This window comes from Cervus elaphus, chromosome 10, assembly GCF_910594005.1.
Source record: "Cervus elaphus chromosome 10, mCerEla1.1, whole genome shotgun sequence".
Lineage (NCBI taxonomy): Eukaryota > Metazoa > Chordata > Mammalia > Artiodactyla > Cervidae > Cervus > Cervus elaphus.
Window position 1 is genome coordinate 38,380,404 of NC_057824.1, and position 20,020 is coordinate 38,400,423.

Below are 20,020 nucleotides of genomic sequence, written 5' to 3' on the forward strand. Positions count from 1 at the left end.
GACAGAAGAGATGTGGGTTTGATCCCTGGGTCAGGAAGATCCCTTGGAGAAGGGAACGGCAACCCACTCCAGTATTCATGCCTGGAGAATCCCACAGACAGAGCCGCCTGGTGGGCTACAGTCCATGGGGTTGCAACTGCTGCTGCTGCTTCTGCTGCTAAATCATTTCAGTCGTGTCCGACTCTGTGCGACCCCTTAGATGGCAGCCCACCAGGCCCCCCATCCCTGGGATTCTCCCGGCAAGAACACTGGAGTGCATTGCCATTGCCTTCTCCAATGCAGGGAAGTGAAAAGTGAAAGTGAAGACGCTCAGTCGTGTCCAACTCTTCACGACCCCATGGACCACAGCCTACCAGGCTCATCTGTCCATTGGATTTTCCAGGCAAGAACACTGGAGTGGGTTGCCATTGCCTTCTCTGATGGGGTTGCAAAGAGTTAAACAAGACTGAAGTGACTTAGCATGCAGAAATCAATAACAAAAAGATAGTAAGAAAATCCCCAAATACTTGGAGGGTAAGCAACTTGCTTCTAAATAATGCATGAAGCAAAGAAGAAAATTCAAGAGAAATTTTGCAGTATTTCGAACTAGATGAAAATAAAATACAACTTATCAAAATTTGTGAAATACAGTGAAAGTAGTGCCTAGAAAAAATTTATAGTGTTCAATATATTGGAAAAGAGAGATATCTAAAATCAATAATCTAAGCTTTTACTGTAGGATACTAGAAAAAGAAAAGTAAACTATATTCAGAGTAAGTAGAAGAAAATAAATAATTAAAATCAGAGCAGATATCAATAAATCAATAGATAATATCACAAAATCATAAGCTGGCCCTTTGTAAAGGTCAGTAAAATTGGTATGCCTTTTAGCCAAGCTGATAATTAAAAAACAGGAAAGACACAAATTACTAATATCATAAATGAAAGAGGTGACATCACTACAGATCTCAGAGACATTAAGATGATAATAAAGAAATATTAACAACTGTATGTCCGCATATTTCATAGCCTAGATGAAACGGACCAGTATCTTAAAAGATACAATCTGCTAAAAAAATACACAAGAAGAGACAGATAATCTGAACAGGTTTATATCTATTAGAAAGGTTTAGTCAAAAACAAACAAACAAAACAGAAACAAAAAGAGATTAAGTCAATGATTAATAATCTTCCAAAAGAGAAAGCACCAGTCCCTGATGAGTTTACTGGCAAATTCTACCAAACACTTAAGGAAAAAAATTATACTAAGTCTCCACAATCTCTCCCAAAAAATAGAAGTCAAGGAAATCCTTTCTAATTCATTCTATCAGGCTATTATCACCCTACTACCCAGAATCAAAGACATTACAAAAAAAAAGAAAACTACAGGACCCCCCTGGTGGTGCAGCAGATAAGAATCCACCTGCAGGGCACATGAGTTCGATCCCTGGTCTGGGAAGATTCCATCTGTCGTGGAGCAGCTATACCCATGCAACACAACTACTGAGCCTGCACTCTAGATCCGCACAAGCCGCAGCTACTGAGTTCATGTGCTGCAATGACTGAAGCCCATGCACCTAGAGCCTGTCTCCACAACAAGAGAAGACATTGCAATAAGAAGTTTGTGCACCACAGTGAAGAGTAACCCCCACTCAACGCAACTGGATAAAGCATGTGCGAAAAGCAACTAAGGTTCCGTGTCATCAAAAATAAGTAAATAAATAAATTTTTAAAACAAGAAAACTACAGACCAACGTCTCTCATAAACACAGATGTAAAAATCCTCAACAAAATATGAGCAAATCAAATTCAACACTGCATTAAAAGAAGTATCCACTATGACCAAGTGGGGTTTATCCCAAGTATGGAAGGCTGGTTCAACATTTAAAAATCAGTTAATGTAATTCATCAAATCAACTGGCTAAAGAAAAATTTTACAATCATTTCTATAGATGCATTTAACAAAATCCAACATCTGTGCATGATGAAAACTCTCATAAAATTAGGGGTAGAGGGGAACTCCTTCAGTTTGATAAAGAACATATATAAAAAACAAATCTTACAGCTCACATCATACTTAGTGATGAGAAACTTAGAACTTTCTCATTAAAATCAGTATAGCAAGGCAAGTATATTCTCTCTTGCCACTGTTTTTCAACATTGTATTAGAAGTCCTAGATAATGCATTAAGACAAAGAAAGGTATACTGAATGGGAAGGAAGAAATAAAACTACCTTTGTTCATAGATGACATGATCATCTATGTAGAAAATCTAAAAGAATTAAAAAAAAAAACTGGAACTAATAAACAATTATAGCAAGGTTGTAGAACACAAGTCATTCACTTTCCCATATACTAGCAATGAATAAGTGGAATTTGAAACTTAAAATACATTACCATTTACATTAGCACACCCAGAAATGAAATACTTAGTTGTAATTCTAACAAACTATGTAAAAAATATACATGATGAAAGGTCTGATGAAAGATATCAAAGAAAAACTAAATAAATAGGTATTTCGTGTTCATGGATAAGAAGACTTAATATTGTCAAATATCAATTTTTACCAAAAATGATCTATAGATTCAACACAATTCAAATAAAATATCTAGCAAATTGTTTTTTAGATTTTGACAAACTGATTCGAAAATTTATATGAAGAGGGAAAAGACCCAGAATAGCCTACACAATATTAAGACTGACATTACCCAACTTTAAGATTTACTATAGAGCTAGAGTAATGAAGACAGTGTGATACCGGTGAAAGAACAGATAAATTTATCAATGGAATATATTAGAGAACCCATTAATAGACCCACAAAAAATGCAGTCAACTAATCTCTGACAAAGAATCAAAAACAGTAGAGTGGAGCAAAGGTATTCTTTTTATATCTATGGGGCTGCAAAAACTGAATGTCCCCATGAAACAAATCAAATTGCCAACATCCGTTGGATCATAGAAAAAGCAAAAGAGTTCCAGAAAAACATCTACTTCTGCTGTATTGACTACACCAAAGCCTTTGACTGTGTGGATCACAACTAACTGTAGAAAATTCTTCAAAAGATAGTAACACAAGACCACCTTACCTGTCTTCTGAGAAATCTGTATGCAGGTCAAGAAGCAACAGTTAGAACTGAACATGGAACAACAGACTGGTTCCAAATTGGTAAAGAAGTACATCAAGTCAGTATATTGTCATCCTGCTTATTTAACTTATATGCAGAGTATATCACACGAAATGCCGGGCTGGATGAAGCACAAGCTGGAATCAAGATTGCTGGGGGAAATATCAATAACCTCACATGTGCAGATGACACCACCTTTATGGCAGAATGCAAAGAGGAACTGAAGAGCTTCTTGATGAAACTGAAAGAGGAGAGTAAAAAAGCTAGCTTAAAACTCAACATTAAAAAAACTAAGATCATGGCATCCAGTCCCATCACTGCATGGCAAATAGATGGGGAACAATGGAAACAGAGACAGACTTTATTTTCTTGTGCTCCAAAATCTCTGCAGATGGTGACTGCAGCCATGAAATTAAAAGACACTTGCTCCTTGGAAGAAAAGGTATGACCAATCTAGACAGCATATTAAAAAACAGAGACATTATTTTTCCAGCAAAGGTCCCTCTAGTCAAAGCTATGGTTTTTCCAGTAGTCATGTATGGATATGAGAATTGGACCACAAAGTTGAGCACCAAAGAACTGATACTTTTGAACTGTGGTGTTGAAGAAGACTCTCGAGAGTTTCTTGGACTGCAAGATCAAACCAGTCAATTGTAATGGAAATCAGTCCTGAATATTCATTGGAAGGACTGATGCTGACGCTGAAGCTCCAATACTTTGGCCACCTGATGTGAAGAACTGACTCTTGGGAAAAGACCCTGATGCTGGGAAAGATTGGAGGCAGGACAAGGGGACAACAGAGGATGAGATGACTGGATGGCATCCCCGACTCGATGGACATGAGTTTGAGCAAGCTCTGGGAGACAGTGATGGACAGGGAAGCCTGGCGTGCTGCAGTCCATGGGGTCTGAAAGAGTCAGACATGATTGAGCAACTGAACTGAACTGAGCTGATGCAACAAAATGGAAATAAACAAAGACCTTACACATTTCAGAAAAAATGAATTCAAAATGCGTCATAGACCTAAGGGCTTCCCAGGGAGCTCAGCTGGTAAAGAACCCGCCTACAATGCAGGAGACCTCAGTTCAATTCCTGAGTTGGGAAGTTCCCCTAGAGAAGGAATAGGCTACCTGGAGAAGGAATAGCCTATCCAATACCAAAGGCACAATCATGAACGCTGGACTTCATTAAAATTCCAGTACCTATAACCTGTCATGTATCATGATTATGTCGTTATCTGTTAAAACCAAAAATTTCTGTTCTGTGAAAGAGAATTTTAAGAAAATGAGAAAACAAGCCACAGACTGGGGAAAATCATTTGCAAAAGACATAGCTAATAAAAGACTGTTATCCAAAATATACAAAGTTTATTCATTTAAAAACAAAACATCCATAATCTACCCAATTTTTTGGTCAAAAAAATTGAGTGTCGTGTGTGAGACATGAAGTGGGGGCAAGCCCAAGTCTTTACTTGAGATGATTAATGAAGAAACTTGTCCACCTATTCATCCATCCATCCATCCACCTATCCACCCATATACTCACCCATCATTTCATTTATTTGTTCACTAACTTAGTCAACATCAATGCCACCAAACAGCATCTCAATATAGGACATAACGTGATTAGACAAGAAATATTTATGAAGTGCTTATGGTATTCCAAACACTATTCCAAGATTCTGTGTACAACAGTAAGCAAAAATAAAATCTCTTTGCCTCACAAAATTCACAGTCTGGTGAAGAGACAATGAATAAACAAACAACTTTGGTAATATATTAGGGGAATAGTAGGGTGGGCTAAGAGGTATAATTTCAAATAGAGTTGGCAGGGATGGTATTGAAAGATGATTCATGAGAAGACTTAAAGGAGGTGAGAGAGAGCCATGAGAATGGCTATGGGAGATTCTAAAAAGAAGAAACAAATGCAAAATCCCTTAGACAGGAACATGCAGAAGTAACAGCAAGTAGAGTGATGGAAAGTGATAGCATTGAGGAAGAGGTTATATTCCAGAGTAAGGATCTGGGCTTTTATTAGGAGTGAGCTAAGAAGCCATTGATTTCAAGCAGAGAAGTGATGTGACATAGCTTGTCTTATTAGTTTTATAGGTGTTAGTCTCCATTCACAAACTCAGAAAGAAAAGGAATATCTTATTTTGTCCTTTAAGGCAAACTAGCTGTGACCCTTCTCTCATAGGAAAGCAATCCTATCTCTTCCACAATTGCATCTCACTCCTTGTATAAAGTCATTCTCGAATAAGGGCAGTATCCGAAGACCAGAGCACCAAGGTCTGCCTCTAATAAACTACATCATGGTCACTGCCTATGTCTTTGCTATCTGACCTGTGAGAGGTCCCAAGTCATGGATGAAGCTTTGCTTGAGGCCCCTGGACTACAATTCTCTCTTCCTATCCTGGGCGTGCAAACCATATTTGTTCAGGTGACTCCAGATGCTGTAACACACAAATCTGAAATGGCAATGGCCAAATGAAATGGCAGATCCTTTTTCACTCGTGGGATGTTTCACTCATAGGATGTATCCTCATTTGTGGGAAGCTCTCCTCCAGGTGTTGATGCAGAGGCCCAAGCTTCTCGTATATTAACTTCTACAAGTGCCTGGAGAATCAAAGTTCCTCTGTCTCCAAAGAGAAAGGAAAAGAGAGAAATGAAAGGCATATCCAATTCTTAGCCACCCTGATCCAGAACTCACACACATCACTTCGATTTACATTCTGGCAGGGAGAACTAGTCACACGACACCACAGGGAAATAAGAGGGGTTGGAAGAGGCTGCCAACCAACAGTGGGAGAAGATCTGAAAGATAATAAAGTTGCCATGGCGCCCTGATTAACCATGTGCAGGCTGAGTGTATACGGGTAAGACTAATCTGTGCTCATGAGCTTAGTCGCTCAGTCGACTCTGACTCTTTGCGACCCCATGGACTGTAGCCTGCCAGGCTTCTCTGTCCATGGGATTCTTCAGGCAAGTATACTGGAATGGGTTGCCATCCCATTCTCCAGGGGATCTTCCCAGCCCAACAGTCGAACCCAGGTCTCCTGTATTGCAGGTGGATTCTTCGCCATCTGAGTCACCAGGAAAGCCCCAGATTAATATCAACATAATAGAACTTGGATAGAATACTAGGCTGGATCTGAAGAAAGACTGGCCGAGTCTGAGTTTCCACTCGGTCACTTACTTGCTGAGTTCCCTAGCCCAAGGCATGCAACCTCTTTGAGCCTCTGTCTTTCCCATTAGATTCAATGATCTAATAGCCACATAAAGCATTTAGCACAGTGTCCCATAGTGGGATGGCTGAAAAGTTCATTCAGATTCTTTCATAAGATGTTACAGAAAAATCCAAATGAAATTTTTGGCCAACCCAATACATAGGAAACACTCAACAAATGGTATCTCATGTTTTCACCGCAAGCCTCGAGCTCTTGAAATCAGAATTTCTATCCTATCCAAAGACTGTATCCACGAGGCCTGACCCTGTTAGATGCTCTGTTCTAGAATTAAGAGATCCTGGCCTCCTTACAACTTCATGTGTTTGTCTTCTTAGGACCCCATGGGCCAACTTGAGTGGGTCTCAGTTTGGGGAAGCCAAATGCTCCCAGTGGGAAAGCAGATCAGGCTAATGTGAGGTTAAGGGTTTTGGAAGTTAGAGCAGAGAATTAAAATTGGTGTTTTTATAAGATTTCAGGGAAGAGAGGGAGAAGCTAAGAAGGGTGGAGGAAAGGATGAAAAGAAGGGAGGGCGGGGGAGTTTTGTGTTTTGGTAGAAAGCTGGGAAAAGGAAGATATAAATTAGAAAGGAGGGAGGGAAGGAGAGAGACGGTAGGAAGGAAGGGAAGAGGAAAGGGAATTAGAAGGGGGAAGGGCTGGGCTCTGAAGCCTCTTGGTGCATCTACAGATTTCTCTGGCCAGAGCCGAGAGTCACTGTGATCTGGGCCTGGTCCCAAACGGCCATGAGCTCCCACTTACCAGGCTTGAGGGCAGCAGCAAGCCCTCTATATCCACAGCACCATAAAGGAGTCATTTTATTGTCAAGAGCATGTGCCAATCTCATCCAAATCAATTAATTCCTTAATCACATTGTGAATGGAGCAGGATGTGAAGCGCCCATGTGGGAACCATGAATATTAGCCGCATTTAACTGCCAAACACTTCTGATACCATAAAGCATCCTCGAGGTTGCACAATAAAATCCAAAGTTTAATTGGTAGGTAACAAGGCCCCAGGCAATTGTACCTTATTAATGCTGACAACAGGAATATGTATGCAAGGGCGCGACAGCCGGCTACTTAGAGACAGCAGCCAGCCCCAGGACCTGGAAGGGATTAGTGTGCAGCCCAGTTGCAGAAAAATTTAAAATCTCTTTCACCACAGGATCTTTCCCAAACACCAAGTTGTAAATACATCATCTCCCCACCCACCTGTGCCTCAAGGGATGTGTTGAAAAAGGTAGAGTAATTTAAACCAGAGACTTATGGGTGCAGGGAAGCAGATACCTGAGTAAGATCTGATGCAGCCAAGTTGGGACTGCCCTATAATGTTGTACAAGTTGTGTACTGTACAAGGCCTCCCACTGAAGAGGGCTGAGCATGGGCTGAAATTCTAGCCTGAGCTCTGTCCACCAAGTCATGTGCTTGGCATGAGACTACATCTGCTCTGAAAAGGCAGGTTTTTACTTAATCCAACCATCTAGAGGATGAAATGCATAAGCTCTTTGAAACTCAACTTCTCCATTTGAAGGAACTGGACTAGATAAGAAGGTGCCTTCTGAATGGAACATTGTTTGATCCCAATTTGTTCATTCAGTCATTCAACAAATACATATACAGATACCTACTGTCAACTCTATATGTGATTAGAATCTGGGGATATGGAGATGGCTTCCTCCTTTTAGAGGAAAGACAGGTCCTAAGGTAAATAGTTATACCAGTAGTACATGCGAGGGTATGGTGGATCTGGCTCAGATGGTAAAGAATCTGCCTGCAGTGAGGGAGACCCACGTTCAACCCCTGGCTCGGAAAGATCCTCTGCAGCAGGAAATGGCAACCTACTCCATTATTCTTGCCTGAGAAATCCCATGGACAGAGAAGCCTAGTGGGCTCCAGTCCATGGGGTCACAAAGAATCGGACACGACTGAGTGACTAATGCTTCAAAATGGTGCACCACACCTCTGTTCCTAGGATAGGAAATGCCCAACGCCTTTTTTTTGTGGTGTCTCTCCTGCAACCCAGCACCGCAAGGGCAACCAGTAGGATATCAATAATGCATTTATCATATGGCTTTGAGTTTCTTCCTTACCCAGTTGTCACCACTACAAGGCTAGAATCTCCTCGAAATCATAACTATGCCTTATTCATCTAAGAACCTCAGAACCTAGCCTAGTGTCTAACACAGGACGTGCTCATAATGGGTTAAGTATTTTCTATATGTTAAAACCTCTAATAGGCACCTTACACATACTAACTCCTTCAGTCATCATTTTTGCTCTGCAAAGGGTTATTTACTATTTGATTTATAGCCTCTCAGCCCCCAAAACACTGTCCATACCATTCTGCAGAAGGAGGCACACATTTTCTGTAAAGAGCCAAATATAGCAAATATTTTGAGTTTTGTGGCCCTGCGTCTCTCACAAAGACCCAACACCGCCACCATCGCACAGAAGTAACCATAGGCAACACAAACCAATGAATGTGTCTGGGATTCATGGACGCCGAAACTTAGATAGAATTTTCACATCAAAAATATGATTCTTCTCTTGATTTTTTTTCAACATTTAAAAAGCTAAAAATCATCCTTAAACTGTGGGCCACGTGAAAAGAGGCTGGATTTGACCTGTAGGCTGTCCTTTGCCAACCTATGCTCTACTCTGAGATGATGGGGCTGGATGTCTACACACTACACTTCCCAGAATTCCTTGATGCCCGGCTTCCATTTGGGTTTTACCAGAAGGAGGTATTGCTGAAAGGTTGGTAGGAGGAGGGGAGAAGGGACTCATTCTGTCTAGCTTCTGTCGGCATCCCTCCAACAGCAAAGGACAGCCAAGGTTCTAGCCATGCCCAGCACCTGTCACTTACTGCCCACGAGGCATAAACGCCAGCCACCTCATGTCCCCTGAGATGAGAGATCCTCCTGTGGAGGACTTTCTTTTGAGATATAAATACCTACCTATAAGAGATTCTCCCATGAGCACCTAAATTCTATAATATCATGTCTTCCCTTTCCTCCCCAGCACTGAGGAGTTGCTGCTTTTCACATTTCTAACATTTAGGATACTTCAACTTCCATTTTTATTTTGCTCTTCAACCTCCATTTTTTTTGCTCTTCTACGTCCCTACCACCTGCGGTACCAATCTCCTATATTAAATCCTCTCCATTTGAAATACCTAGTGTGGTTTATGTTTTCCTAGCCAAATCCCAACCAATACATCCCCATTTTATAGATGAGAAAACTAAGTCTGCCAGAAGTTTAGGGTTTGTACAAGTAATCACTGTAGCAAGTAAGTTAAGAATATTTTGTCCAAAATCACTGAAGAAGGAACAGATAGAATTATATTGGAGCTCATGACTGTCTGACCCTGAAGCATGTATGCTCTTAGCCAGTAAGTAGAACATACAGCAGAAAGAGCTCACTACTCACATTGTTCCCAGTGAATCCAGCACAGGTCTAAGCACCCTGCAAGTATGATGTTCTGAAGGTTGAATGAATAAATGAATGAATGAGCTTCTATCTATAAGCCTAGGAATGGCCTGGGCACACAATAGGTACAACAGATGACTGCTGGGGAAAAAATGGGAAAATTAATGTTTTAGGCCAGTAGTTTTCAATTCTGGTTGTATATTAAAATCTCCCTAAGAATTTAAAAAATATACCCAAACCCCATTCAAGAGCAAATGACTCAGAATCAGGCATCACTACTTTTTATGAGTCCCTGGGTGATAATAATATGCAACCAGGGTTGAGAATTATAGCTTTAGGTAAAACTTTGCTGAGCTGTATCTTTCTGAGAGGAGCTTCCCTGGTGGCTAAGTCTGTAAAGAATCTGCCTGCAATGCAGGAGACCCACGTTCGATCCCTGGTTTGGGAAGTCCTCTGGAGAAGGAAACGGCAACCCACTCCAGTATTCTTGCCTGGAGAATTCCATGGGCAGAGGAGCTTGGGTGGGCTACATTCCACAAGGTTGTGAGAATCAGATATGACTGAGTGACTAAACCACCACCATCATCCTAAGACACCATGAGTTTCCTTGGGGAGGATTGCTGGACCCAGGTGTGTTGTATATTCTCCCTCACAGGCTTCAAACCACAGCATCCTGTGGAATATCATCACATCTGAAGATGAAGTGACTTTGTTCAATTAGTAAGAGAATTTTTTCCGAGGTGGAAAATCATCTTCAAATCCAATCACATTTTCTGAGCACTATTACGTGCTAGGTGGGCTTACCAGGTGGTGCAGTGGTAAAGAATCCCCCTGCCAATGCAGGAGACTCAAGAGATGCAGGTTCGATCCCTGGGTCAGGAAGATCCCCTGGAGTAGGAAATGGCAACCCGCTACAGTATTCTTGCTTGGGAAATCCCATAGACAGAGGAGCCTGATGGGCTACAGTCCATGGGGCCTCAAAGAGTCAGACACGACTGAGCATTCATGCACACGCTATGTGCTAGGTGCTATAGATGAGGTGCTATATTGTTTTGTTTTTTTCCCCAATTATTTTTATTAGTTGGAGGCTAATTATTTTACAGTATTGTAGTGGTTTTTGCCATACATTGATATGAATCAGCCATGGATTTACATGTGTTCCCTATCCTGATCCCCCCTCCCACCTCCCTCCCCATCCCATCCCTCTGGGTCATCCCAGTGCACCAGCCCCGAGCACTTGTCTCATGCATCCAACCTGGACTGGTGATCTGTTTCACACTTGATAATATACATGTCTCGATGCTGTTCTCTCAGATCATCCCACCCTCACCTCCCATAGAGTCCAAAAGTCTGTTCTATACACCTGTGTCTCTTTTTCTGTCTTGCATATAGGGTTATCATTACCATCTTTCTAAATTCCATATATATGCATTAGTATACTGTATTGGTGTTTATCTCTCTGGCTTACTTCACTCTGTATAATGGGCTTCAGTTTTATTCATCTCATTAGAACTGATTCAAATGTATTCTTTTTAATGGCTGAGTAATATTCCATTGTGTATATGTACCAAGCTTTCTTATCCATTCGTCTGCTGATAGGCGTGGAGATTCCTTAAAAAACTGTATATAGAACTGCCATATGACCCAGCAATCCCATTCCTCGGCATACACACCGAGGAAACCAGATCTGAAAGAGACACGTGTACCCCAATGTTCATCACAGCACTGTTTACAGTAGCCAGGACATGGAAGCAACCTATATTGTTACAATTCATCTTAACAGATGAATAAGGTGCTTATCATTGGAGACTGAATATACAAACAGATAATGGTTAGACCACCTAGGACAATAGAATTCTGACTCACAACTTCTGGGAAATCAGCTAGAATTGTCACAACTTGGCTCACAACTCTCAATTTCCCTATTTTTTCTTTTTTTTTGCCATAGTTTCTAATTCAAGAGAAATTGGAGAAAGCCAAGTGCACTCTTCCCAAACCAATAGCATAAGATACTTCTGCTTAGCTCACCTCAAGCTTCCCCATGCCAGAAACCTCCAAATAGGGCACACCTGAAACCTATTCAATGTGATGTTTCCTCACTCCATGGAGAGCCTCTGAGTCTCTGCCAGACAAGAGTGATGGACAGTGGGCTGACTCCCTTGCTACAGCAAGTCCTGAGTAAGCAGATTCTGTTTGCTCTCACTTGGGTGGTCTTCATTTATTTCCTATTATTATTAATTGTCCCAATTTTTACAGTTTTACAGAGATGAAATGGAGGCTCAAAGAAATTAGGTAACTTGTCTGAGGTTCAGTTCAGTTGCTCAGTCATGTCCAACTCTTGGCAACCCCATGAATTGCAGCACACCAGGCCTCCCTGTCCATCACCAACTCCCGGAGTTTACTCAAACCCATGTCCATCAAGTTGGTGATGCCATCCAGCCATCTCAACCTCTGTCATCCCCTTCTCCTCCTGCCTCCAATCCCTCCAAGCATCAGGGTCTTTTCCAATGAGTTAACTCTTTGCATGAGGTGGCCAAAGGATTGGAGTTTCAGCTTCAGCATCAGTCCTTCCAATGAACACCCAGGACTGATCTCCTTTAGGATGGACTGGTTGGATCTCCTTGCAGTCCAAGGGACTCTCAAGAGTCTTCTCCAACACCACAGTTCAAAAGGATCAATTTTTCAGCACTCAGCTTTCTTCACAGTCCAACTCTCACATCCATACATGACCACTGGAAAAACAATAGCCTTGACTAGACAGACCTTTGTTGGCAAAGTAATGTCTCTGCTTTTTAATATGCTGTCTAGGTTGGTCATAACTTTCCTTCCAAGGAGTAAGCATCTTTTAATTTCATGGCTGGGGGATCTGAGGTTACACAGTTGGAAAGAGCAGAGCAAGATTTTAACCCCTCAGGAGCAGGTTATCATCAGCAGAAAAGTAAAAGTGAAAGTCACTCCATCATGTCGACTCTTTGTGATCCCAAGGACTATACAGTCCATGGAATTCTCCAAGTCAGAATATTGAAGTGGGTTCAGTTCAGTTCAGTTGCTCAGTCATGTCCGACTCTTTGCAACCCCATGAATCGCAGCACACCAGGCCTCCCTGTCTATCACCAACTCCTGGAGTTTACTCAAACCCATGTCCATCGAGTTGGTTATGCCATCCAGCCATCTCAATCTCTGTAGTCCCCTTCTCCTCCTGCCTCCAATCCCTCCCAGCATCAGGGTCTTTTCCAGTGAGTCCACTCTTCGCATGAGGTGGCCAAAGGATTGGAGTTTCAGCTTCAACACCAGTCCTTCCAATGAACACCCAGGACTTATCTCCTTCAGGATGGACTGGTTGGATCTCCTTGCAGTCCAAGGGCCTCTCAAGAGTCTTCTCCAACACCACAGTTCAAAAGCATCAATTTTTTGGCACTCGGCTTTCTTCACAATCCAACTCTCACATCCATACATGACCACTGGAAAAACCGTAACCTTGACCAGACGGACCTTTGTTGGCAAAGTAATGTCTCTGCTTTTTAATATGCTATTTAGGCTGGTCATAACTTTCCTTCCAAGGAGTAGCGTCTTTTAACTTCATGGCTGCAGTCACCATCTGCAGTGATTTTAGAGCCCCAAAAAATAAAGTCTGACACTGTTTCCACTGTCTCCCCATCTATTTCCCATGAGGTGATGGGACCAGATGCCATGATCTTAGTTTTCTGAATGTTGAGCTTTAAGCCAACTTTTTCACTCTCCTCTTTCACTTTCGTCAAAAGGCTTTTTAGTTCCTCTTCACTTTCTGCCATAAGGGTGGTGTCATCTGCAGAGCTGGGGTCTCCCACACTGCAGGCGGATTCTTTACCAGCTGAACTACCAGGGAAACCCATCATCAGGACAAGCAGAGTAAAATAAAGTCAAAAGCATAAGCTATGGGCTTCCCTCATAGCTCAGTCAGTAAAGAATCTAACTGCAATGCAGGAGACTCGGGTTCGATTCCTGAGTTGGGAAGATCCCCTGCAGAAGGAAATGGCAATCCACTCCAGTGTTCTTGCCTGAGAAATCCCATGGACTGAGGAGCCTGGCGGGCTATAGTCCATGGGGTTGCAAGAGTCATACACAATTTAGCGACTAAACCACCATGGTAAAAAAAAAAAAAAAAAAAAAAATAAACCACCATGGTATAACTAAGAATGGTTAAAATCCTGATTAAGACCCTTATGGACCTCACATAGGTCACTCAGTTTGCTCTGTACCTTAGTTTCCCCAACTCTGTAATGGACATAAAACTGTTTCACGAGGAGTATAGTGTACTGGTTCCAAAACCTCTGGAATATGACGGATTATAATCCTGAGTGCATTAGTTACTAACAATATCCTTCGGAAAATTACTTAATTTGACTGGGCCTCTGTGTTTTTGTCCACAAAATGAAGGTGATTCATTTATCACCAAGTTAATAAGATAATTAAACAAGGTATTTTTAAAGTACATATGTGGCATTTACGATGCATGTATCAGACTCTGAAATGTGTTTTTCAGACATTATTTTCTTTAATTCTCAGAATAATGCCAGGAGTTAGGCACTATCATCATCATCTCCAGCTTACAAATGAGGAGGCTGAAGGAAAAGGAAATTAGCTAACTTGCAAAAGGACCTACACCTAGGAAAACGTATTAGAACTCCAGTCATTGGTACATGATTCTGGCTCTTGAAGATGAAGTGTGCAAAATATTTGCTTTGGTGCCTGACACATGGTAAGCTCCAAGACAGGAGTAATTAGTAGAAATTGGTTGATCTGACTTCAAAACTGTTTCCAGTACAGGCTAACGCCTTCCAGGAACACAACATACCATAAAATGATTGTTCAGGGTAAGAGAGAGAGAAAGAGAGAGAGAGACCATAGTTGGGTCTGATTTAAACAAACTTGTTCATGAGTCTAATAGAAATATGAGTTCACAGAAAAATAAATCTAAATGAATTTTAACACATGAAAGTGTGCTAAACTTCATCTAATACTTTCTTTAAATTTTTAAAAATGAGACACTATTTTCCTAGCTGACAGATCTCAAAAATTTTGTCAATAAATATTGACCTTAAAAGTTTGTCAAAACTCGATTTTAAAAGTTCTCATCACAAGATTTAAAAGAATGTAACTATCAGTGATGACAGATGTTAACTATACTTATTATGGTGATCATTTTGCAGTATATACAAATACCGAATCATTGTGTCATACACCTGAAATTAATATAATTATATGTCAATTAAATCTTAAAAAAGATATTGAGTGAATATCCCCCTAAAAACTTGGAGGGGAGCCAAAATGTCCTCTTATCACACATCTATTCAACATTGGATGGAAGCTCATAAAAGACATAAAAATTGAAAAGAAGTAAGGCTACCTTTATTCAAGTTTACATGATTGGGTATGCAGAAAATCCAAAGGAATCTGTCCCCAAATCTACTAGAACTAATATGAAAATTTAGCATAATTATTAAATGTAAGTTGACTATTAAAATCAATAATTAAAATAATTAATAATTATTGATTAAATTAATAAAACAATTATTTATTAAATAATTGATTAAATGATTAAAATAATCAATAAACAATTGTCAGTTAAATAAATATTTTATGGTACCAAAACTATAAAAGCTTTAGAAATAGATTAAATTAATGCTATGCAAGAATTCTGTGTGTACTAAAAATTACAAAACATCAACATATTGCTAAGTGAAATTAAACACGACCCAATAAATAGAGACGTATACTATGTTCATGGACTGGTGGACTGGAGGACTTCATCTGTTAGGATAAAGTCTCCTTACATTGTTATTGTTGTTCAGTCAGTCAGTCATGTCCGAGTTTTTGCGACCTCATGGACTGCATGCAGCACACCAGACCTCCCCGTCTTTCACTAACTCCCCCAGAGTTTGCTCAAACTCATGTCCATTGAGTCAAGGATGCCATCCAACCATCTCATCCTCTGTCGCCCCCTCTCCTCCTGCCCTCAATCTTTCCCAGCATCGGGGTCTTTTCCAATGTGTTGGATCTTCGCATCAGGTGGCTAAAGTATTGGAGCTTCAGCATCAGTTCTTCCAACGAATCTTGGGGTTGATTTCCTTTAGGATTGGCTGGTTTCATCTCCTTGCTGTCCGAGAGACTCTCAAGAGTCTTCTCCAGCACCACAGTTAGAAAGCATCAGTTCGTGGGTGCTCAGCCTTCATTACGGTCCAACTCTCTCACCTGGACATGACTACTGGAGAAACCATAGCTCTGACACTACGGGCCTTTGTTGACAAAGTGATGTCCCTGTTGTGTGCTGTGCTGTGCTTAGTCACTCAGTCATGTCTAACTCTTTGCAAACCTGTGGACTGGACCCCACCAGGCTCTTCTGTCCTAGGAGATCTTCAGGCAAGAACACTGGAGTGGGTTGCCATGCCCTCCTCCAGGGGATCTTCCCAACCCAGAGGATCGAACCCAGGTCTCCCTCATTTCAGGCAGATTCTTTACCATCTGAGCCACCAAGGAAGCCCAAGAATTCTGGAACGGGTAGCCTATCCCTTCTCCAGGGGAACTTCCCAACCCAGGAATTGAACAGAGGTCTCCTGAATTGCAGGTGGATTCTTTACCAGCTGAGCTATCAGGGATGTCTCTGCTACGTTGATCAATAGCTTTTATGGAAAATCAATCAAAATCTCAGTAGCCCATTTATAGAAATTGACAAGCTGATTTTCAAATTTGTTAATAAATGAAGTACCTAGTATAAGCAAAAATATCTTGAACAAATTTGGAGGACCTCCACAACCTGACTTAAAATTTATAATAAAGCTACAATAATCAGGATATTGAAGTGATAATTAGGGAGTTTAAGGTCAACATGTACACACTGCTATATTTACAATGGATAAGCAACAAGAACCTATTGTATAGCACATGGAACTCTACTCAATGTTATGTGGCAGCCTGGATGGGAGGGAAGTTTGGGGGAGAATGGATATATATATATGCAGAGCTGAGTCCTTTTGCTGAAACTATCACAACATTGTTAATCAGCTATAATCCAGTATAAAATAAAAAGTTGAAAAAAGAGATATGGCATTGTAATAAGAATCACTGCAACAGAAGAGGGAATCCAGAGAAAGATCACAATTACACAGTTGGTTGGTTGTATTGTTCTTTAAGATAACCAGGCATTTCAGTGGGGAAAAGAAACAGTTTTTTAACAAATAGCACTGGAACAACTGAATAAGCGTATCGGGAAAACTGAACCTTGACCTCTATATTACATCTTACACCAAAAAAATCAATTCAAGATGTATGCTAGATAGAAATCTAAAACTATAAAAATTCTGAAAGAAAACATAGGAGAACAATTTCACAGCTATGGCACAGATTTTTTAGGGAAAAAAAGGGCTAACTATAAAAGAAAATAAATGAGAATTCATCAATATTTTATAATTTTGCTCATCAAGTTTTACCATTAAAAAATAGGCACCAACAACAAAAAAACAGGTAAGCCACTGACTGGGAGAAAATATACATCTGACAAGAGAATAGTATCCATGTTACATAAAGAACTCCTATAAATCAATAATAAAAGACAAAGAACCCAATAAAAATTGTCAAAAGACTTAGACGTGTTAAAAAGAAGATACATGAATGACTTACTGGCACTTGAAAATGTGCTCAATATCTTTAGTCATCAGGGAAGTACACATTAAAACTCATTGAAACTCATTAAATACCCATTAAAACAATGAGATATAATCTCACACCCAATAAAATGATTCTTATGAAAAAGATGGAGAACACCAAATATTGTTGTTGCAAGTGTAAAATGGTACAGCCAGTTTGGAAACCAGTTTGATGGTCTTTTATATGATTAAAGATACAGTTTCAATATCATCCAGCAATTCTACTCCTGGACCTGCACCCAAGAGAAACAAAAGCATATGTCCACCCAAATTGCTGTTCAAGAATATTCTTATAGCTTTACTTATCATCACGCAAGGGCTTTCCTGATAGCTCAGTTGGTAAAGAATCCTCCTGCAAAGCAGGAGACCCCAGTTCAAGTCCTGGGTCAGGAAGATCCCCTGGAGAAGGGAAAGGCTACCCACTCCAGTATTCTGGCCTGGAGAATTCCATGGACTATATAGTCCATGGGGTCACAAAGAGTCAGACACAACTGAGCACCTTTCTTCACATTTTATCATCGCCCTAAACTGAAAACCACTCAAATATCCATCAAGAGAGAACAAATCTTGATGGGATAGGATTTATCAATGAAAAGAAGCAAACACTGATAATAGCATGTATCAATCTCACAGACCTTACGTCAATCAAAATAAGTCAAACGCAAGTGAGGACTCACTGTATAATTCTATTTATATGAAATTCAAGAACAAAAGTCAATGGTGATTGAAAAGAAAAAGAAATCAGAGATGTGGTTGCTTCTTGGAGCAGGATCCAAAACTGGCTTGAAAAGGGCAGGAGAAAACCTTCTGAAGTGATGAAATTGTTCTCCATCTTGATTAGGGTGTGAGTTTATGCGTCTGCCAAAACTATACAGTTAAGGTCTGTGCATATTACTGTTTATGAATTATACCTCAATTTTTTCAAGACCTGGCAATGTTTGCCAATAAATTGTTTGCGAGGATGTGAGAAAATTCACCAGCATACAAGCCTGGTGAGAGTATAAATGTGGTACAGTCTCCCTGGAGGGCAATTTTGACAATACCTATCACAGTGAGTGATACAGATACACACTTGACCCAGTCATTTCACTTCTAGAAGTCATCATACAGATATATTCATGCATGATGTAGAGACAGTTGTAGAGAAATATTCTTTGCAAAATCATTCACGGAGGCAAAAGACTGGAAATAACATAGCCATCCATCTATAAAGGGCAGGTTAAATAAATTACAGGGCTACATTTTAATAGAATACAATGCAGCTGTTAAAATAATAAGGGACATTACTAGGTCCTGATATGAAATGATACTCAAGATATACGATCTATTGATATAGAGGAAGGAAATGTATGGAACAGATCCTTCCATCGATGTAGAAATTAATGTGTACATGTAATGCATCCTGAGAGGTACATTAAAAACAGAACATGGCTGTCGCCCCTGGGAATGAGAAATGGCAGGCTGGGAGGTAGGTGGTTAGAGACTGGGGGAGAATTGTTTTCAATGTATTGCCTCTTTTACTATCTGAGCTTTTCATTTTGTTTTGTTATTGTCGCTTTTTTTTTTTTTAACCAGACGGGTATCACATAGATTGAAGGCAAAAGGAGAAGGGGGCTGCAGAGGATGACATAGTTAGATAGCATCACTGACTCAACAGACACGAATGTGAGCAAACTCCAAGAGACAGTGAAGGACATGGGAACCTGGCATGCTGAGGTCCGTGGGGTTGCAAAGAGCTGGACACGACTTAGAGACTGAAAAACAGTTACGTAAATCAATTAAAATTTTAAAAGCAGATAAGAGGACCAACATCATGGGGCCAATCCATTTTCCCTGGCATTTAACCCAGACCTTTTTGTTCCTTTGCCCCAAACACCCTGGGTCTGTCCCGATTCCTTTTATAATAACCACCCCCATCATTTTGTCTCCATGGCCTTCACCCTCAGATTTGACCTCCAATCCACCTTCTGTCTCAGCTTTGTTTCCTACGGGACCACTGGCGCTTGAATATCAGATACTTTTTCACCAACACTGCCCTCCACCACTCAGCGTTTCCACTGTCAGATTTTCCAGCCTTTTCTTTATTCCTGATTTTTCCCAACCATAGCTAGCAGTTTGTCTATGTCCCAAAACGAGACTATAAAATATCTCTGCAATTTTCAGGTGCCTTAAGACGTACATTCTTAAATATTTAGTAGATTACAAATGACCTAAAGCTTTAGTCCAGCTTTTAAACATAACTTCTTACAAGGCTACACAAGACAGTTTGCCTCCAGCCAGGGAGTAGAGATAATTGGGACTCCCCTGATGAATATGAAGGTGGGCACAGGGGAGTGACTATGCACTGTTAATGAAGGCTTCCTGGGAGCTTTGCACCCACCCCACAGACAGATGCACTGTTCCCAGCTTCCTGATTTTTCATTTTGTAGTCTGTGGTACAGAGATCTGTGGGCAGAGAATCAAAGAAGCTGGTCTGAAGCCAAACTCTGATTTCCTCTGTCACCTTAGGCACATCACATCCCTTCTCTGAGCCTCTGGCCCTTTCTCCATTGCATTAGGTAATCTCTCAGGCCCTTGCAGC